We start from the raw sequence: 23,048 nt of genomic DNA on the forward strand, positions 1-23,048 counted from the left end.
GTTTGTTGGTCACATACATACATACACACACACATACACACACACATACACACAGACATTTGTTCAGTTTTCGATTTTGAGTCGATATGTATACATGAAGGTGGGTCTACGACGTTTTTATACGAAGTTCATTTTTAGAGCAGGATTATAGCCTTACCTCAGTGAGGAAGGCAAAAAATGATGGTAATATTCATCAGGAAATGGTGACAGATTTTGTGGCAAAATAAATGATAAATTTTAACACAGAAAATGATGAATTTTCATCAGTTTTTGATGAATATTCATCAGGTTCACATTTTTACACATTTTTTATGTAATATTACACAAATAAAGAGGTAATATTCAACCTACCAAATTTTCAACATTCCAAAATTCAACTTTTTTTTCTGTGTATGTTATAACTAAATTTATATTAAGAAAAACACAGTGGCCTATTTTATACTCACTGAAACAAGTATTTTAATTTTCAAAAAAGTTTTGCATAATTTTTGGTTCAAGGAGGAAGCAACCAAAAGTGAAGAGATCCAACAAGCAGAACTGCATTGGTACGTTAATGGAAAAGACGTTTCTGGAAGTAATACTAGAAGCTTAGGGTAGGGTAGTCATCAATGAGACACTTTTGGTTTTCAACTTTCAAAGATTTTTCTAATTTTTTCATCAGCATGTTTCAATAAGCTTTTTGTTGCATTTTCTTTCTTTTAATGTGTTCTAACATTGACCAAAATATGAGATCGATCCGACATCTACAGCCAGAGTTATTCAACTGTCTCATTGTAGACGCACTTGGCAGGAACAATGAGACAGCTGGGGAACAATGAGACACACTACGAAAATCAAGATTTTTCTAGTAAAACATCATGTTTTTGTATTGTTCCATTGCAGGTAACTTGCCTTAAATATTTTAGAGCAATTTTGCCAACATGAAACTTTTATTAACAAAAGTTATACTAAAAAGTATTTAAATTTTGTAAAATCCGTATATTTATACCAAATAACTTTGTATTTTTGGTTAAATGAAGTTAAAACTAAATAAATATGCCAAAAATCACTTTTAATTCATGTTTTGAAAGATTTCCATAGATTTTGAAAAGTTTAATGAAGAAAAATCAAAGTGTCTCATTGTTACCCATGAGCTGAAATGAGTGGGGAACAATGAGACAGTCCTGGATACTGGGTATATTCTGATTTTTTGTCAAACCTAATGAAAGGACATTGTAGCCCAACTCAATCCCTATGGAACGTCGAAAGAAATTTGAAGAAATATTAGTTTTGGTGTTAATGGCAGCCTACGAGCGAAAAAGTAATTTTTGTCCATAATTTACTTTTACATCCCAGAATCAAACATTTTTGAATAACTTTTCAAGGGAGCGTCCATAATTAAAGCCACTATAATGGCAGACGTGTATCCAGTAGACACACCTTTCCCCCAAATATGAGCCTGATTGGTTGAAACTACGACTTGTGAGAGCCATTTTATCATTGTTCCCCGTGTCTCATTGATGACTACTCTACCCTACTTCTAAGTTCACCGGCTGCCTACCTGCAACAGTTGCACCAAACTTGTGCAAGGTTCTTTTCGCAGTTAAGAGCATCGATGGTCGTGCAAACTGGCCTGTCATAATATCCTCAGCCCAGTGCCTACGCTGTGGGGTCGTGTTTCGCTGCAATAGATGGCAAGACGACCAAGTTCCAGCCCTCGAAGCCATTGCCATTGCACTGAAACTAATACAGCTGTTCTAAGTACTTAGTAGTCCGCGTGGAACAGCTGACGGTTGAGCGACCAACATCCTCTGAAGGTGTTTACTATACTAAAATTAAGACTTATGCTGTGAGAACGGTACTGAATAACATACGCGTATGTATTTATGTAGCTGTTTTTTTATCTGCTGGACCTCCAAGAACAGTTAGTTAGAGTGGTTTCAATCACGTATTAAAAAATTATTTATTAAGAATTTCAATAGAACACATGCAAAGAGATATTTCTCTAAGCATATTTAAATTATTGTGTTAGTCACTTTTCACAAATTATTTATTATCCTAATTTTCGGTTTGATCCATTTTCCCACGATTTTGTCCGCTCCCAATAGTTTTACATTGCGCACTGTTCTTTTTGCGGTGAACAGTAATTGTACATTTATTATTGACATTAACAATACTATCTGGAGCGAATCACTAAATTTTTGAAAAAAAAAATCTGGAGTTTTTTTAAAGGTCCTATACACCAAATTTTCAGTTTTTGCTTTTTGGGTGTTTTTAATACCCCTGACTTAAGGCGGTTTCAAAAACACCCAAAAAGCAAAAACTGGAAATTTGGTTTATTGGACCTAAAACACGTTAACCTAAGAATTTAAAACGTTTTTTTCAGCCGACGAGCCAAAATAAATCATCAGGCAAACTGTCAAGTAGAGCAAACAGCGTGGCAAACTGTCAAAGTTGTTTTGATATAAGCGTTCGCGCTCTGGAGGCAAGCAGAAAAGAAACTAGAAGAAGAAAAAGAAGACCAGCTTCAAAATCCAGCCCTCTGTCACGACGGCCATGTTTATAAAACCTAAATGTTCGACGCAAACATGAAGACAACAAAGAAAATGAAGAACGCATTTGCTGTCAAGATTTGAAAATAAACAAACCGCGTGGTAAAAAAGGCATAATTTCATGATGTTGAAATGATTTCCGACAGGGATTTCCAAACACAAGTTCCCGAAGGACCCTATCCGCCATAGCCCCGCGAAATTGCGATAAAGAGGTTTTGCAAGCGATGAACTTCTTGTGATTCCACATAAGGTCGGATTCTACACAAGCACGCGATTCCTTCGATTCCCTTTGCGAGTCGACAGTGGGAGTGGGCCAGTCCTCGGAGAAGGTTATCGAAGTTTGCTCGGAAAGACCAGCTCCGCCACAATCACCGGAATCACGGATGTTTCTACACTTGGTCGGTTAATCCCTGCCGGAGATTGCAGCGAGTTGTTCGGAAGGATCTACAGTGGGACTTGGCCAGTCCCTGGTCCAGTACTACCCGGCAAATCTTCCCGGTCAATCGGAAGCAACAGTTCTCACCTTTTTTCGTAACAGATTTGCACACACAAAAAGTGATGTTTCTTGAAGATTTGGTGTAAACAAACAGACAACACCAATACTGCTACACTCACAGAGCCCACGAAGCAGTATTAGTGAAGAGCCCACGATAAACAACGTGGGCTCTTCACTAATACTACTACGTGGGCTCTTCGAGGTTTTGGTGACTGTCAAACGTTCTAGCCATTTACAGTGGTGCCAGAGGGTTGTCAAAATCCAAATGCTCGTGTCATGTCCGTTCGTCCGTGATACTAGCCCGATCGAAACATCCAGCCAAGGTAACCCCTAGTTTTAAAAAACTTTTGCTGATTAAAATAATGAAAGTGAAAATTATTTAAAACTCGATAAATTTAATACGTGTGTGCATGTGACACACTTGAAACGAAAGAAAACTCTTTAAGATGACCGGCTTGTGGAACATTTTATTTCCAAAAGGGACTCATTTGTGAACATTTTTACGATAAGACTCATAACTGAACAATTTCCAGATGGGACGAAAAACTTGCAGTAAATTTTCAAAATTTTGGAACAAAGTGGTAAATACTATTAATTTAGCGAAATATTGACATATTTTTCAAATGGGCCTAATACATCGAAGATCTGGCAACCCTATCAAAAGTTATTAGCACTTAAGTGTTATTTGTTCACTTTTTAGATGCCGGATCTCGTTTTCGGTGTGCAACAACAACAAAACCCTATCATACCATTTCGGCTCGATAAACATTGTAACTCGTCGTTCGCAACGTTAACCAGTACCTCACTAAACATCAATCATTTAAAACTCGTAAAATCATCTCAAGTTAAAAATTGCACTGTTCAATCCTTCATTCGTTAATATCAAATGATTTTGGTTCTATCTTTCCACAGCCGGCTGTCTAAGACTAAACCATTTCATTTAAAATTTAACAAGAGATAAACGGGAAATGTTTCATCCGCAGCATCCGATTACTTGCCTTGAGAATAATACATAATATCGTTCAACAAACACTATGCTTTTGGGTCGCATCATCACCTTCTATGATGAATCATGACCAAACACCCTATCCTACTAATACATTTTCAGGTTCCTGGCACTTGTGGGGTGTAAGCACAGAGTAAATCAGCTGCCCTAGTAGCAACCTGCGCTAACTAACATTCCCGTCCCTTAAAATCGAGGTCTACAAACTGACATGGCGGGCGCCGTTGGTGGCCAATGACTGTTACCTATTCGCAACTGATCTAGCTTTAGCAATCATGGTGTTTTATCTTTTCAGCTAGATCGTCGAAGCCTATAATCAGTAGTGCTGAAAGGATATTACGGTTCTGTTCAGCAACGGAGGGGCAACCATGGGTCATCTCTCATGCTCATGCTCTCATGCTCAGAATAGTGACTTATGTAAAAAAATAAATCATTTACTTAAAAAAATTTTTGATCATTTTTTATGTTTAATCGAATTTGCAATCAAAAAGTACTTTACATTTTTAATAATGTGCCCCGTTTCAAAATAAAGCCATTCAAAACTAAATTTTGTCTGAAAAATTGCGTTTTTTTATATATTTTTTAAAGTGTCCGTGATTTTCAATTTCTAAAAATATGGGTAATTCTCCGCCAGCTCACACAGCAATTGCTCGACCCCTCTTCGATTTGCGTGAAACTTTGTCCTAAGGGGTAACTTTTGTCCCTGATCACGAATCCGAGGTCCGTTTTTTGATTCCTCTTGACGGAGGGGCGGTACGACCCTTTTCATTTTTGAACATGCGAAAAAAGAAGTGTTTTTTTCAAAAATTTGCAGCCTGAAACGGTGATGAGATAGAAATTTGGTTCCAAAGAGACTTTTATGTAAAATTAGACGCCGGATTTAATGGCCTACTCAGAATCCCGAAAAAACCTATTTTTCATCGAAAAAAACACTAAAAGTTTTCATCAATATCCACAACTTTGCCGAAGACACCTAATAAATCAAAAAAAAAATCCTTGAATGGTTACAGATTTTCGAATATTTATGGACCATTTTTGTATGAACAGCTGCCAACGTTTTTTTTTTTTTTTTTGGGAGGGTGATCCAGCCGCACATCGTTGATGTCGAAACCTCTAAACTGGGCCCTCGTCCTGTCACGTCCGTCAGTAGTCTTGTCGTACATTACAACTAGAACCAGATCTGCCAATGAATTAGTACACTTCGACCAAATAAACACTGACGCTGTATGGATCTGACTCTAGAATAAATGCACAGTTGTGTGTTATTCATAAGTCCAAAATGTTCAATTATTCATATAAGTCCAAATATTCATTTGCGGATAACTACCTAACTTGAATTGAATACAAGATTTAAAGCAACCTATCCGAAAGCTACTCTTATCTCAAATCCCCGACGACCAAAAAAAAACGTTTCTTTTAAAACCTGTCTGGCTTCTTTTAAAAAACAAAAAAAAAAAAAAATAACAGTTGATATTTTACAAGTCGTGATTTGAAAAAGAGACGACCATTTGTTCGTCAGAATTCCAGTAGATCCTCGATTCGCAACAATGGTCGATACAATCATAATCCGACAACCGTTAGTTCAACAGATCAACGATTTTAGTCCGATATCATTTCACTATTGATTGATCGAGACTCTATGAAAATTTTGACAAATTAGAATGGTTTTTATGCTACTTGAATGAAAATCACCGATTCTGATAGAATTACTAAATTCACTGTTACTAATTTTGTCCCTAAATAACTAAAGGCAAAGTATAAAAAGTTGATATTTATAGTTAAAATCCTAAATTCTACAAACACTATTTTTTTAAACCCGCATCCTAACCTGACACCCACATTAAGATAGGGAAAATCACATATGTAGCGGTTCATTGTACAAATGTGATATTTCCACTATCAGAGAACCTCCTTGTCTCGATGACAGCTTACCGGCCATCGATTAAGCCCTGAGACTACGCCAAAGTGGGTTCTCGCAGCATGAAGTGGTGTCCATGTGTAAAAATGGAAGCTTCAGCAATATACTGAACACTTCGATTTTAATTCCACATCGAATCAAATCATACTCTTTGCCAAACAAGCATCAAACCTATGACACTCATTATGACAAAGCCCAGGGTTGTATGAACAGCTGCCAACGTTGCATGGAAATTTGTACGGGTGACCCAAAGACACAAAATCGCTTTTTGGTGATAAGGAAGGCCCCCACAAAGTTTGAGCCAAATTAAAAAATATATGAAAAATCCATTTCCGGGTTTGGTGGAGAATTGCTCAATTGTCAAATCCATTTAAAAGTCCAAAACTAAAAAAAAAAATGTCATTTCACCCCCTCTCGATTTTTTTCTTCTACGTGTTAACTTGATAATTAGGCTTTTAGGCAAATTGCATCATTTCAATATCTTCGTTGAAAACGCAACCAATCAAAAACTAATCAATTTTACAGTTTTTTTCATTTGCTCGTGATCTAGATCAATCAACTCGCTCCAAATTTCTCTTGAAACCAATTCCATCACCTGGTGGTCGTCTCTCATGACATGACAAAAGAAGCCCTATTACAAACCCTCCCAGCCTACGGTCAAACCAACAACCGGCTCTAATTCTCTGTGACGCACACGTGTGTGCATTTAGCTAAACTCTCCTCCACGCTGTGTTTTGTTGTGCCAAGCCTTATTCGCTGTAACAGCCTCAGCTTAGTATATTGCATACGATTGCCTGCCTGTATACTAGCCGTATTGCCTGGGATCCCCGTCCGTTAGGCCGTTGAGGTTCGTCCGCGTGGAAAGAAGGGTTGCTGGCAGGTCGCTAATCGCCTCAGCAGTCAGTTCTGCCTCGCGTTCCGTCGCGCGTAGATCGGCCTCCAAGCTCCAAGTTGAGATTCTCGAACGTTCGCGAGTGGAAGCAAAAACTTCTAGTTCTGGATAAAGGCAGGATTGCTGGTGTAGTGCTGTGCCGGAAACTTTCCTTTGTAAAAAGAGTGCATATTTGCTAGTGCAAGTCCTTTGCAGGAAGTGAGTTTGTGCCGATTGAGGAGTTTTAGATTTATTTTATTCTGAATAAGTCGAATACAGGAAGAGCAATTCAGTTGGATTACAGCATCGTTGACGACAACATCATCACCGAACCCAGACAGAATCAATAAATTAGCACTTGAGCTGTCGTCTGGACAAACAACAACTCCTCCAGCCAACATCCCAGAAGAGGTATGTAACATCTGTTGGACGGCGTCACACAGTTGAACAAATCGTCAAATCAGGTTTTCATTTTCGAAAAAAAAGCAACCAAATCGAAAGACTACCACAAGACCACAAGCGGGAAACCCACGTTCGTTCGTACGTTCTGGGCAACTCTTCAGGCAGACGTTTGCGCAACCAAACTCGTGGCTGAATTGCACGACACCACCAGTGCACTGACATTAGCCTGGGCATCAGGTCCTAGAAAGGTGGCAAACGTCGCGCCAACGGGCAGCTCTGGTGTGGAAAATGCGCGCGCCAAGAAGTGTGTCGACATGGATTGGTGGCCGTTCAAACTGAGGGGAATGAGAGCGTGCAAGTGTGGCGTTCTGAGCTTGAAAAAATGGTTGGCGAATCGCTCGAAAAATAGGGGCCGGATTGAAAGTGACTTTTTGAAATAACACCTTTGACGTGAATTGTGGATGAATGTTTTTGAATCGAATCGAATTTTAAATTCCAAAACACATTCTTAAAAGTTGAAGAAACACTAATCTGGAACGCAAATTTGTCGACTCAAAATATGATAAAAAGAAATCTTGACAAATCGGTTGGCGATGGTCTTTTTTACCGGACACATCGGGAAAGGGTCGATTTTGCCCCATTTGCCCTTAACGGAGCACATTAACTAGAGCCTGGAGAACCCAGATATTTGTTATTCACATTTTTTAACTTTGAAACTACGGAAACTGTAGATATATTTTTTTATTTATCCCCTAAGCTGCACTATCTTCTAAAAAATTACCAACAAAAATGGTCAATTTTGAAATTCAAATTATTTCAGAATCAGGTCCGTAAGTTATACAAACTATTGAATAAGAAGACAACAACTTCCCTGGTTCCTGTCTATATAATATATATATAATTTTTTAGGGACTTTTTTCTTGACCCTCTCCGATTTCAATGAAACTTTGTAGACATGTTATCCTAGGCATATATAAGCCATTTTTGTGTATATGGAGCCAGTAATACTCGATAATGACATTTGAGAAGGGCGTACGTGTTTTCAATATTTTTGTATTTCGTAATTTAAATATTGCTATATCTCGAAGCCGTTGCATCGTATCAACAAGTGGTCAAAGACAAACTTGAAGGAAATTTGACGGGCTTTCCGAAAAAAATACACTGAAAGAAAAAAACACTCCACTTTTATGAGATTTTTAGATTTTTAAGTTTAAAAGTTAAATTTGAAGGTGAGCCCACGATTTTTTTGACAATAGCCTAAGATGTTACAAAAAGACTCACGAAAAATGCAGGATGGAGCAACTCTCCTAAAAAAATACAAAAATCATTTACTGAAACTGTTTTTTTTTTTTGAAAAGTGCTCTAAACGTCAAAATTTTTAAAAGCCGAATATGGGAATCGATTCTCCAGACAATTTTACATAGAAGTCTCCATATTGACCATTTTCCTAAGTCCAATCCTTGTGAAGTTACAGCGGTTTTAAAAATAAAAATGTTGAAAAAAATAGGTTTTTTGATGGTTTTTGGCAATTTCTATATGACGGACTTGATTTTTCAGTTTCGAAAATATTTTTACCGAAAAGCTCGTCCAATTTCCCATAAGTTTGTCTTTGACCACATTTCAATTGGATGCTAATAAGCTATAAGCTAATTACATTGCTCATAATTCAAACATAACATTTTTTCAGTGTAGTAAAGTAACCTGGATAATAAATTATGGACCCTTACCCGGTCCTGTTGATGAGAACATCATCAATCGTATTGTCACTTTGTAAAACATTTCGCTTATTTTTGATTTTTTCGTAATTCAGTTTAGCCCCACATTGCATCGGGTCGCATGTCAGATTTTGAATATCGTGTTATCAATTAAAGGGATGGGAGGGGGGGGGGGGGGTTGAAGACCTTTGACTTACTTGAACATAACTTTTGGCCTGACCCCTCTTCGATTTGATTGATCACGAATCCAAGGTTTAGTTTTCGATATTCAGTGATGGTTAGGCAGTACGACCCCTTCCATTTTTGATGGTATCTACTGCAATGTAAAAAAAAGTTTATTTGGGAAGATTAAAAATTTGGTTGGTTAATTATAACCACTTTTATGAGATTTTTTCGTAAAAGAATGTAAAATTCAACAAAAACAGATGAAAATTACGCTTGTTCCTAGTGTAAAATTACACCTTTTTTGACATAAAATCGATCACCACTCGTTATTGTGTAAGGCATTATTTTCAGTTAAATCTAGCTTGAAGCCGTGAGAATTTTATGTAAACCTACAAGCCAGGTTAAATGGCGATCCTATAGTTCAGATAATAAACATGAATCAAAAATATGTTACTCAAGGGTAAAAATCGAGAGAAATTTTCAGGGTTATTCTGTAAAGTGAAACAATCTTCTAATTACTTGAAAACGATTATGAAAATGGCAACAAAATGTTACAAATAAAAAGCAAAACTTTGACAAATCCATCTATTCTTCCAAGAATGAGCATATGCAGGAGGACATTTGAATCATTAATTCGTCCATCCAAGCTTCCATACATTTTTGGCTGTTTGCCGGGTAGTCAAAAGTAAGTGTGTTTTTTGCTTTTTCAAATGTTTGTGTTGAATGTTTTGATTTTACAATATTTTCATTTTTTCGTTGAATCATGACTAACATTTTAAAAGGGTGTAATTTGGAATGTTTTGCCCTTTTGAAATGTTAGTCTTGTTTAGAGGGTGACGGGCGGGAATTCCCGGGAAATCGAGCATTTTTGGACCTCTCGATTCCCGAAAAATTCGGTCGAGACTCTTGGGAAACTTTATACTTATAAATATCTAAGCAAAGCAAAGCAAAGAGTTGGTAGGTCGGAGCCGGAGTCGGTTCGAGCTGAATGCCGGAGCCGGAGTCGGAGTCGGAGTTGGCTTAACTCAGAAAGCTGGAGTCAGAGTCGGAGTTGGAGTCCTTCGAAATATGCCCGACTCCGCAGCCCTGGTTCCTCTTGCCCTACTAGTTGAAAAGAACGTACGGAAAATCAAAATTTTTAAAATCAATTTTTTACATTGAAAAACAGGATTTTTTTAAAACCTGTTCTATCAAAGTCTTAGTCAAGACCTGGAATAAGAAAATCCGACAGATTTTTTAACGTTTTTGATGGGTTATAACGAGCATTTCCTTAGCTTGTTACACTTGCCCCACTTTCCCCTACATTAGCAAAAAATCTGTGTAGTACTTTTCGACTGCGAAATTCAAATTTACATAAAAAAGTGAAGTCAAAAAATAAGTAATTTTTTCCCCAAAAATCACTACTTTTTCAAAAAATCATAACTCGGCGTCACAATTTTTGGCCATGCTTCTCTATGGCTCAAAACGTTGCAAGTTTTGGTTCCCTAAATCAAATAAAAAAATACAAAAACTATAGGAAGTTCGGTTTAAGTGAAAAAAAAGTTAATAAAAAATCAGCGAGTCGGTTATGGAATGTTGGATCGCGCATACAGGATTATTCTTCTTTTTCGCGTCATTTTGTCGGGTGATTCGAGTGGATTATTTTGCTGTTACATTCAGTTGTGGAAAGTTGGACGATTGCTGGGAGTTGTTAACATACAATCTAAATTAAGGTGAAATTCAGCTAGGCAATACATAAGTAAAACCGGTTAATTAGAGTCAAAATCTAAAATCCGTGATTTCTTCTAAAATTTAAATATTTGCAAAAAAAACTGCGAATGATACAGGGACTAGAACCCTCAACACATAAATAACAACAATCTGTTCCCATATCATCTTCATAGATATGCAAATCCGTAGATTGCTAAAATGCCCGAAAGCTGATTTTCACAAACTACAGTTTCAACATTTGCAAAGTCATCGTTCCAAAAAAGTCGGGATGAAAGTTTGCGAATATTTAATCATATTTTAAAAATAGACGACGAACCTGAAATCTAATTTGCATAAATTCGCGCCATTCTGACTCGTTCGCGAAATTTTGTTTTCTCGTTTTAACGATTCAAATTTGAATTTGAGTGAGTTCGATGTTTTTTTTTTTCAAACTGACAAAGAATGAGGAAAAAGGAAACCAAAATGCATGCTGCTTTTTGCAACCTTAAAAAGCTGCACAACAAGTTCAGCGACTCGGAGTCTTACAAAACAGTTACTTTCTTTTAAAGTTGTTTTGTTTTGCTTCAAAATGTTCAACATTTTGAGATTAAGTTCAAGGTTAGCTTTCAAAAACTGGCGTTGTTTGAAGAGATTTTCTGTTTCCGCAGAATGCGCTTAATCGCCTTGGTAACTCTTATTCATAATGCATAAGCTTTCCAAGTCGCTCAGCCTAATTTAAAAGCAGCATCCCTTCAACTGATGAACGTTGGGCCTAGGTAGCAGGTATAACTAAATTTCATGGTCGGCTAGACTGTTACAAAACCACCCTCCCTTCGCTTCTTCCCCTTAAAACTTTGAACGTTGACCGCGACCGCGTGTCACTGGGCCGGAGGCTGTCCGGGGTCAATTTTGGTCTCTAAAAGGGGTTTGTGTGGGTTTTGACTCGAAATTCGATTCGATTTGTTTTTTTCTTAATTTGTTTTTCGTTTTTGCCCAGCTGGTTTCTGACTGAAGAAGAAGACGCGACCTGTTAGACTGAATTTCCGAAAAACCAGTTTTCCAAAAAGTAAGATAAAATCAAGTTTTGGCCGGCACTGACTGTAGTGTATATGCATTTTGAAAGTCAAAAGATGACTTTGAAAGGGTTCAGTTCTGACTGTTGGAGGCGGAGCAGTACATTTGAAAAATGCGTCTTTGAAATTCAAATTCACGATAATATCATTTGATGGATTTTGGAACCTTCTAGACTCGTTAGTTGAGAATCTTTAAAGTTATTTGAGGGCTTTAAATTTCAAACTAACAAACTTTTCTGTTCGTTCCTAATAACCATCAGCTGAGGTGAGCATTTGACCCATTTAGATAGTTTTGCTTGATTTGGATGTGTCCCAAAACCAAGCATCGTTTAGATAATGTAGAGGAATTTTTCCACTCCAAGCTTGCCCAAGAGACAACAACAGTGGGAACATTATTCGTTCACGAAACAATAATAAAATAATAATCATGGCATGGTCATCGTCATTACCTGTTACGAAGATTACATCACACAGATATATTATGCCTCAATTAGCAGCGACTCAGCGACTTGTCCCTTTTTGACACGAGAATCGGTCAAGGCCCTGACCGAGCTAATCATGTGGGAAAACTACTGGCCCACGAAAGCAATCGGCAATACCAGCCAAAGCCTTTGTGACACTTAATCATTTTCTGTAGCATGTAATTTGCGTGTTTCAACACACACTGAGAAAGTGAATGGCCTCGCAGGGAGGGAGACAATGACGGAGGTATAGGCATTGTTTCATTTTTCTTAGACCAATTTCAACTGATCGATTGCAAAATGGATTGATTTTACGTTGTGACCATTTCTAGACATTTAATCTTGATTGACACACGCAACACTGAAATGGCAAAAATCTGGAGTAACATTTGAAAAGGGCGCATTAGCATTTTTGACAGCTGGAGCTGTTTTGCAAATTTCGAGACAACAGGTATTCCGCAGTGTTGAAAGGTAGCTGGAAAGTCCGGCTATTATTTTACACTTTGAAATTTGTGAAAAAGTTTCCTGTTGTTACGGAATTTGCAATATAGCTCCAGCTGACAAAATGCTTATCCGCCCTTTTCTCGTATTGCTCCAGAAATCATAGATTGTGTAATCATCGAAATAGAAGTTTATGCAACAAGTTGCAAAAAGAAGATTTTTTCAGCACGAGTCGTACATTTCTCCAACGAGGTTTACCGAGTTGGATAAATACAATGAGTGCTGAAAAAATCAAGTTTTCGTTCAAAACGAACAAATATTGAAAAATCTTACATTTCGATACTGGTGTTGAAAAGTTCAACTTTTCAGCACCCATTACAGTGCTGAAAACTCGAATTTTTCAGCACTGGTATGGAAAGGTATAAATTTTCCATTCTGTTATTTTTGGTAGGAAAAAGTAGGCCGTTCCGTTTTTCCAGAAGGACAGGAAAAGTTGACAGTTTCACAGCGGAATTGCAAAAAGTTACATTTTAAAGGTTATGAATTAGTGGATTCATTAAAAATAAAATCACGTCGAAAATCAATGTCACAGGCTTTAAAAATAACAATGTTTACACATAAATTTAAGCCGTTATTTTTTCCGTAAAATTTCGGAATTTTTTATTTAGTTTTATTTTTATTTTTGAAAATTGCTCTAATTGATAATGCTTTTAACATAATCGTGTTGGTAAGAAACCATTATGGCTTGGTTGATCGTAAAGTCAATTACTTGAAGAAATCAGTCATTTTATTTGCAGTCTGCTTTGCGGAAATTACGGGTTACATTACAACTACTTTTGAAAACCAAGTGCCACCGCTTTGTAGAGCATATTAATCAACCTTAAGAATCAAAATTTTGGTGTTTTTCTACTTGAAATGCGTTTTTCAGATGAGATCACCACCTAGAATCTTTAAGTACGTCGTAAAAAAATTTCGAAACATATTTTTTGCACATTCTGGGCACCTTACTGAACAGTTATTGACTCTAGGCGGGCTTCGATATAAAAATTCTTTAAATAATAATTTTCCAACAAAATTCTGGTCGTAAAATAGCAGTGAAAAGAAGAACTCTGAAAATTTACGAAAATTTTAGGGTTTTATGCAGTGTTACCAGTTAAAAGTTTGAAAAATCTGACAAAGTATTGATCAAAAATCTGGAAAAATCTGGCAGACGATATGGATTTATTCAAAATTTTGTTTAATTCAGATGGTTTTACTAATTTTATAATCGTAAAAATGGTGAATTTACATTTTCTTTTTGAAAAACAGTTTTTATATTATTATTTTCAATTAAATTCGTACATTTTGTTGAAAAAAAGAATGTTCAAAATGGGCATAAAGTTAAAAATCTAGCAAAATCTGTGAATACCTGGCAGTCTAGAGGTGGGCAAAACCGCTCTTGTTTAGGAGCCGCTCATTTTCGCTCATTCTTCAAAATGAGCCGCTCTTTTGAACGGCTCTTTCGCTCTTTTTCAAAACTTTTGTTGGAAAGAATGGTGTGCTTTTTTAAATTTATTAGACTTTAATACAAAAAGCTAAAAATGAGAAGATTCGCTTGGTAATCATAGGTCTGAACGTTCGAATGAATGGATGGGAAAAGCACCCAAACCTAAATTTAGAATTTTTGGAGAAAATTGCTTTTAATTTTAAAAAATTGCTTGTATTTGAGTAAATGTTCTGCGAACTCTTTTCTATATTCAAAAGTCTATAAATGCCAAAGTCAAATCGAGCAAAAGGAGTTAGGATATGGTTATTTAGAAGTTTTTCGGCAAATTTTCTCTAGTGAAGCATTTTGAAATGCTTAAAGTTGTACAATGAAAAGTGTTTTGTTTTGTTTAGAAAAACATTCATTTTTGAAGTAATGTAAGTAGATGAACCATTAACGTAATTCTGACAAATTTGACATAATTTATAAACACTAAAAATTTGAAATTACATTTTCAAACTTCAAAAACAAATTTCATGCTACAATTTGTTGGAAATTCAATCAAAGATATTTATAAATTTTAAAAAAGACAAAAGTTTTAAAATCATTTTACCTTGGAACGGTTAGCATAGCATAGCATTGGTGTCTACCCGTAGCTGCTACTTCGTTATTGACCAGGACCCCCAAACATTGCTCCGTGGACCACAGATGAAAAGTAGGAACCAATCATCACCCCTTCGCAATTTTCAAAGGTCCCTATCGTGCTGATCAATACCGACGCCGGCCACGACCAGTGGTAAGACACGGGGAAGTGGATGGGAATGTTAGCCGATACTTGAGTGATGGGACCGCCAAATCGACTGCGTCTCCGACAAAGTATCACATGAGTTTTGAGGGGTTAGTAAGATGGGTATGAGGTCAGGATTCACTGTGGTAGGTGATGCGACCATGAGCAATTTGTTATCGGTTGAAATTTTAAAAATCTTAGGCAGCCGGCTGCGGAAAGATACTTATCTAGGGATTTAAATATAGTATTAATTCGACCGCGATTCTCCAGAAATTCTCCGTCGGCGTGCCTTCCGATCAACGGTGATGTAGGAAGGGCTTCATTCATTAAAATTATTTTATATCATAAGCCTTAAAACATATCCGTCGACGTGCCTTTCGATCCTCGATGATATGGAAAGGACTTAATCCAGCAATACGACTTGCTTGTCTCATAAAACAAAAATCGGATCGTTTCTATCGAAAACTATATAAAGAGAACAAAAATAAAACTCATCGGCCAACGAACGCGCGAACAAAAAATAAATGAAAAAAGAAGAAGAAGAAATCCAATCACCCCATGTACACAAATAGCGACACAAAAGAGACGGAAAATAACACGAAAAAAAACAGGACTGCGCGTCCACACAGGCACCGCACTACTGATGCCATTATTTAATTATAATGACCAATCACCCCATGCACTCGAACAGCGACATAAAAGAGACGGAAAATAACACGAAAAACAGGACTGCGCGTCCACACAGGCACCGCACTACTGATGCCATTATTTAATTATAATGACCAATCACCCCATGCACTCGAACAGCGACATAAAAGAGACGGAAAATAACACGAAAAACAGGACTGCGCGTCCACACAGGCACCGCACTACTGATGCCATTATTTAATTATAATGACCAATCACCCCATGCACTCGAACAGCGACATAAAAGAGACGGAAAATAACACGAAAAACAGGACTGCGCGTCCACACAGGCACCGCACTACTGATGCCATTATTTAATTATAATGACCAATCACCCCATGCACTCGAACAGCGACATAAAAGAGACGGAAAATAACACGAAAAACAGGACTGCGCGTCCACACAGGCACCGCACTACTGATGCCATTATTTAATTATAATGACCAATCACCCCATGCACTCGAACAGCGACATAAAAGAGAAGGAAAATAACACGAAAAACAGGACTGCGCGTCCACACAGGCACCGCACTACTGATGCCATTATTTAATTATAATGACCAATCACCCCATGCACTCGAACAGCGACATAAAAGAGACGGAAAATAACACGAAAAACAGGACTGCGCGTCCACACAGGCACCGCACTACTGATGCCATTATTTAATTATAATGACCAATCACCCCATGCACTCGAACAGCGACATAAAAGAGAAGGAAAATAACACGAAAAACAGGACTGCGCGTCCACACAGGCACCGCACTACTGATGCCATTATTTAATTATAATGACCAATCACCCCATGCACTCGAACAGCGACATAAAAGAGAAGGAAAATAACACGAAAAACAGGACTGCGCGTCCACACAGGCACCGCACTACTGATGCCATTATTTAATTATAATGACCAATCACCCCATGCACTCGAACAGCGACATAAAAGAGACGGAAAATAACACGAAAAACAGGACTGCGCGTCCACACAGGCACCGCACTACTGATGCCATTATTTAATTATAATGACCAATCACCCCATGCACTCGAACAGCGACATAAAAGAGACGGAAAATAACACGAAAAACAGGACTGCGCGTCCACACAGGCACCGCACTACTGATGCCATTATTTAATTATAATGACCAATCACCCCATGCACTCGAACAGCGACATAAAAGAGACGGAAAATAACACGAAAAACAGGACTGCGCGTCCACACAGGCACCGCACTACTGATGCCATTATTTAATTATAATGACCAATCACCCCATGCACTCGAACAGCGACATAAAAGAGACGGAAAATAACACGAAAAAACAGGACTGCGCGTCCACACAGGCACCGCACTACTGATGCCATTATTTAATTATAATGACCAATCACCCCATGCACTCGAACAGCGACATAAAAGAGAAGGAAAATAACACGAAAAAAAACAGGACTGCGCGTCCACACAGGCAAATCATTTTACCTTGGAACGGTTCTATAAAAAAAAAGGTGCAGTGGTAATGCTACAGGCATAACCATCATGACGAAGAACTTCGGACACAAAAGTTAATGATTTTTTTTATAGTTTTATTATTTGCGTTTCTTGGCCACAAAATCAATCACGAAACGGTTATTTCTTAAGATCTATTTATTTCTGCTTTAAGATCTTATGGTATTTCTGCTCTAAGATCTTATGGTATTTTGACGTTGGATAACGTCTAAAGTTTTGAAACGCTTCACAGCTAATCGTAATGTCTATATTTTCGTGCAAGTTGATTTGAAATCATTTCATCAATTAAACTTTTGGCATTGAACAATTTTTTAGAAATATTTTGAAATAATAAAAAGCCATTATCAGGACTCCAATTCATTACAGAGAGCCAGTCTGAACCATGTGTTAAAGATTTTCTTTGCGTCACAACAAATTTGAATCACATTAAACGATTTATTCCCACACATTACAAGACTTTTTTCTCGTTTTGACGTTTCTACGGCGTTCTCTCTGCCTTCCTACAGCATTCGCCACCTAGATTTCGTCGTTCCACGAAATCCCAAAACGAAAATCTATTTCATTTGCGTACTCAAATCACTCTCGACAGTCTACGAGGAAGGGACGACACAGCGGCAACAAAGATAGCTGAAGGCGGAGAAGCATCGCGGCGAAGGGGCAGACCGAACCTGGAAGGGTTCAATGTTGTTCGCGATGGGGAAATGTTTTGGCAAGGCTCTTGTCAGCCATCGGCGACAGCCAAGTAAATTTCAACAGCAAGCATTAAAAAGCACTTTTTAGGGCTCAAATTGATTACGAAAGAGTTATTCTCAATTTCAATAATTTCGCAATTATCGATTTATTACCCCCAGCGATTTATTACTCATATTGCCAAAAAGTTCAAGATGGTATGTCAGAGACATAACCGAAAGACATAGGACCAAACATTTTGAATGAGTTTTTGGAATGCTAGTGAAATCTGGGATAAGATTATTGTATTTTGTTTCATAGATTTGTCGGCAAAATTGTCCTAAATGTTCCCCCAAGGTGAACTTTCCATGAGGGCACCGGCAACTCCAGGTTGTGGCCACTACTGTCGAAATGGCCATTTGCAGGTTCAATATCAAAACAATGAATTTTGATACCCATATTGCAACAACCCGTATGTTTCGGTTAATGTTACCCTGGGCCCAAGAGGAACCTGCTTTGAGGGCACCGGCCACTCCAGGTTGTGGCCACTACTGTCGAAATGTCAATTTTAGTTCAGTATCAAAAACCATGAATTTTGATACCCATATTGCCAAAACCTTCTTTGAGGGCACCGGCCACTCCAGGTTTTAGCCACCACTGCCGAAATGGCCATTTTTATGTTCAGTATCAAAAACCATGAATTTTGATACCCATATTGCCACAACTCGTATGGTTCTGTAAATGTCCCCCGGGCCCCGGGAGAACCTGCTTCGAGGGCACCAGCCAGTACATGTTGTTGCCACTACTGCCGAAATGGCCATTTTCATGTTCAGTATCAAAAACCATGAATTTTGATACCCATATTGCCAAAACTCGTATGGTTCTTTAAAAGGCCCTCCGGGCCCCGGGGGAACCTTCTTTGAGGGCACCGGCCACTCCAGGTTTTAGCCACCACTGCCGAAATGGCCATTTTTATGTTCAGTATCAAAAACCATGAATTTTGATACCCATATTGTCACAATTCATATGGTTCTGTAAATGTCCCCCCAGACCCCGGTGGAACCTGCTTTGAGATCACCGGCCACTCCAGGTTTTGGCCACCACTGTCGAAATGGCCATTTTCATTTTCAGTATCAAAAACCATAAATTTTGATACCCATATTGCCAAAACTCGTATGGTTCTGTAAATGTCCCCCCAGGCCCCGGGGGAACCTTCTTTGAGGGCACCGGCCACTCCAGGTTTTGGCCATCACTGGCGTAAACAAAATCTTTGAACGAATTGGGGGAAGATTCCTGGCTGACCCGGCTGTGCATCCCGGGGCCGTGACTAATTACACGAGCTCGTAGTAGATTCGTTGTACTAACCCATACAACAGGGCTACAACAATTTTCACACAGTCTACTAGGTTAAACGATTTTACTCCACTGCCTAAAAGTTGCCTCCGCTGGCGGTTTTGCTCGTCCCCGTGTGTATCTGTAGTTGGTCGCAGTCTTTGATGGCCTTTTCAGGTGACGAATTTAGATACATCAATCGAACATCCGTGGAAGGGAAACTCGACGCATCGAACCCAATCAGCGTGTACCATGAAACGGGAGTGTGTATGTATGGTGTGTCATTCTACGGCATTCGCACACAATTTGCCCTCTTCGGTGCTGCTCTCCGATTCTCTCTCTCTCTCTCTAGAAAATAAAGGTAATTTTTCAGAAGAAATCCTTCTCCGGAAGAGAGAATTTGGGGCTCTCTCTCTCCCTGCTGCTGCTGCTTCACCCGTCTGCGGCTCAGATATTATGAGTCGACCCGACTTGTTCAGCATCTCGGTGGCAACTAAGTGGAGTGGAAAGGGTAGAACGCATTTTTATACTTCTACTTCGCTATTACTTCCCTCTTTTCACAAGCACGCAAGATTTTTCCTCATTTTGCCGTTCCTACTGCATTCTCTCTGCCTTCCTACTGCATTCGCCACCAAGATTTGATCGTTCCGCGATATGCCAAAACAAAAATCTATAAATATAGGTCGATTTGTCATTTTCGCAATCATTTCACTCTCGACTTTCAACGAGGAAGGGACGACGCGTCAGCAAATGAGGAAAGGTGAAGGCGAGAAACAGACACGGTAGTCTCGAGCTGGGCCGCAGTTCCCGGTCGGACGAGTCAACCAAACCGGGAATACCTGACGGCGGAGATGCTTGAGCTGAGGATAAAGTTGAAGCGTTCAACGTCGTTTCGATGGGGCTTTTTCTGAGCCAGTGTTTTTTGAAGGCTGTTGCCAGCAATCGGCGACGGCTCCAAATTTTCGAAAAAGTTATTCTGACTTGTGCATTTTTGCAGCAGGCGATTTTTCCCTCTCCGTGCTCACACACACACACACACACACACACACACACACACACACACACACACACACACACACACACACACACACACACACACACACACACACACACACACACACACACACACACACACACACACACACAAGCGCGTATGACATTCTACCACACAGAAACAGTGGTTTCATGCTAACTCTGTGGTGAAATGATTTTTATTCGATCTTTTTTTAAATTTTTAGGGAACATTCTTAGAGGGAAATTTCGAAGGAACAACTCTTTCGTGAGATATTTGGTGGCCCTGAAAAGGGCCGTTTGTTTATCAAATCTTCCGCGAGGTGTAGTGCTTCATTCGAGCCGCTTCTCCGGTCAACGTTGAGGAAGATGTCCATGGCTTTGGTCTGGGTCAACCTGCATCAGCACCACGTTCCTAAGTGCTACTTGCGGCGGGGATTTTGCTTCTTGTCCGTTACACTTGCGATGGTGGAGGAGCTGCTCTTCTTCTTTCCCGATGGTCTGCAGTGGCGATTCGTTCCGAAGTTCCGATCCTTCGGGGTGATGGCGGCCAGATTCGTTTCGTCAACCAGCGGACGGGCCGCGGGCTTGGCCGGTTTCCTCTCTCGTTCGGAACCTTGGCCTGTGGTTTGCTTCTCCTGCGGTGCAGCGGTTGTTCTTCGTTGTTTGTCCGTTGGGCTGCCTAGGGAAATTTTCGCCCTCTGCGCCCTCTTCTGCTGCAGCTGATGTGGCCTCGACGACGATCCAAAAATTATGAGCTGAAGTGGGGCGCAGCAGGCTGAGATTTTTGGACTGCACGCGCTTACACTCACACACACATATGTAATCGCTCGTAAATTTTGAGGTGATTCTGATAGAGTTATCTAAGCCCGCTCTCACGCACACTAGCACGCCATTTGTTTTGCTGGACTGTACAAAATTTAACCTCAATCTTTTTCGTGTACGTACACGCAATACATACGCACGTAGATAACTCTATTCCGAGGCTGGATTTAATTTCATTTCCGTTTTGCGTAACCGTGCAGCAACATCACAGAGGAGCAGCTACATTTTGATACCTTTATTGCCCCAACTCTTATGGTTCCGCCAATTTCAAATTTCATGTCCAGTATCAAAACCCTGAAGTTTGATACCTATATTGCCGCAACTCGTATGGTTCCGCAAATGTCCCCCCATCGGAACACGCCCGAGGGATCCGGTCATTCCGGATTGTGGCCACTACTGCCGAAATGTCAAATTTCATGTCCAGTATCAAAAACCCTGAAGTTTGATTCCCATATTGCCCCAACTCTTATGGTTCCGCAAATGTCCCCTCATCGGAACACCCCCGAGGGCTCCGGTCACTCCGGATTGCGCCACTACAAATTTCATGTCCAGTATCAAAAACCCTGAAGTTTGATACTTATATTGCCCCAACTCTTATGGTTCCGCAAATGTCCCCTTATCGGAACATTCCCGGGGCCTCCGGCCACTCTAGGTTGCGGCCATTACTGCCAAAATGTCAAATTTCATGTCCAGTATCAAAAACCCTGAAGTTTGATACTTATATTGCCCCAACTTTTATGGTTCCGCAAATGTCCCCTTACCGGAACATCCCCGGGGCCTACGGCCACTCCAGGTGGTGGCCACTACTGCCAAAATGTCAAATTTCATGTCCAGTATCAAAATCCCTTAAGTTTGATACCCATATTGCCCCAACTCTTATGGTTCCGCAAATGTCCCCTTATCGGAACATCCCCGGGGAATCCGGCCACTCCAGGTGGTGGCCACTACTACCAAAATGTCAAATTTCATGTCCAGTATCAAAAACCCTAAAGTTTGATATCCATATTCCCCCAACTCTTATGGTTCCGCAAATGTCCCCCTATCGGAACACCCCCGGGGCCTCCGGCCACTCCAGGTGGTGTCCACTACTGCCAAAATGGCATATTTCATGTCCAGTATCAAAATCCCTTAATTTTGATACCCATATTCCCCCAACTCTTATGGTTCGGCAAATGTCCCCTTATCGGAACATTCCCGGGGCCTCCAGGTGGTGGCCACTACTGCCAAGCGCTTGCGAGAGGAGCTGAGCTCCTCTCGCTTCGGTGGTAGACCACCGACTGAAGCCAGCCTTCCGATTTTCCATGGTTTTGTAGGGAAGCGGGAAGGCTAGTTCCTGAAGACGCCACCTAGTGGCGCTTGCGAGAGGAGCTGAGCTCCTCTCGCTTCGGTGGTAGACCACCGACTGAAGCCAGCCTTCCGATTTCCCATGGTTTTGTAGGGAAGCGGGAAGGCTAGTTCCTGAAGACGCCACCTAGTGGCGCTTGCGAGAGGAGCTGAGCTCCTCTCGCTTCGGTGGTAGACCACCGACTGAAGCCAGCCTTCCGATTTCCCATGGTTTTGTAGGGAAGCGGGAAGGCTAGTTCCTGAAGACGCCACCTAGTGGCGCTTGCGAGAGGAGCTGAGCTCCTCTCGCTTCGGTGGTAGACCACCGACTGAAGCCAGCCTTCCGATTTCCCATGGTTTTGTAGGGAAGCGGGAAGGCTAGTTCCTGAAGACGCCACCTAGTGGCGCTTGCGAAAGGAGCTGAGCTCCTCTCGCTTCGGTGGTAGACCACCGACTAAACTAATGCTGTAGAGGGGGTGGCGTTTATATTTATATCAAAACCGTCGGCCGCGCTGCTTCTGTGATTTTCCCCTCTGCTTGGGGAAGGCGTTTCATTTTTCGGTTCCATTTCGCTTCGCGAAATTTTGGATTGCTACCCTGTATAGAGCCCTAAGACGAAGTTTTTCGTCAAAACGGTGTTTCAAAAAGAACCACGGCTCTTTTTTGTGAGCCATGGTTCGTTCGCTCTT

At 39.9% G+C, this 23,048-nt stretch overlaps 1 protein-coding gene across 1 annotated transcript in view; it reads left to right on the forward strand.

Moving 5' to 3' along the window:
• Positions 1-6,792: 6,792 nt before the first annotated feature.
• Positions 6,793-23,048, forward strand: part of LOC6040988 (clavesin-2) — a 31,909-nt gene continuing 15,653 nt past the window's right edge. The window contains exon 1 of the mRNA XM_038264023.1: positions 6,793-7,230. The gene's annotated coding sequence lies outside the window, so the exon portion shown is untranslated. The remainder of the gene's footprint in view (positions 7,231-23,048) is intronic.

The sequence above is a fragment of the Culex quinquefasciatus genome, chromosome 3 (genome assembly GCF_015732765.1).
Source record: "Culex quinquefasciatus strain JHB chromosome 3, VPISU_Cqui_1.0_pri_paternal, whole genome shotgun sequence".
NCBI classification, from domain to species: Eukaryota; Metazoa; Arthropoda; class Insecta; order Diptera; family Culicidae; genus Culex; species Culex quinquefasciatus.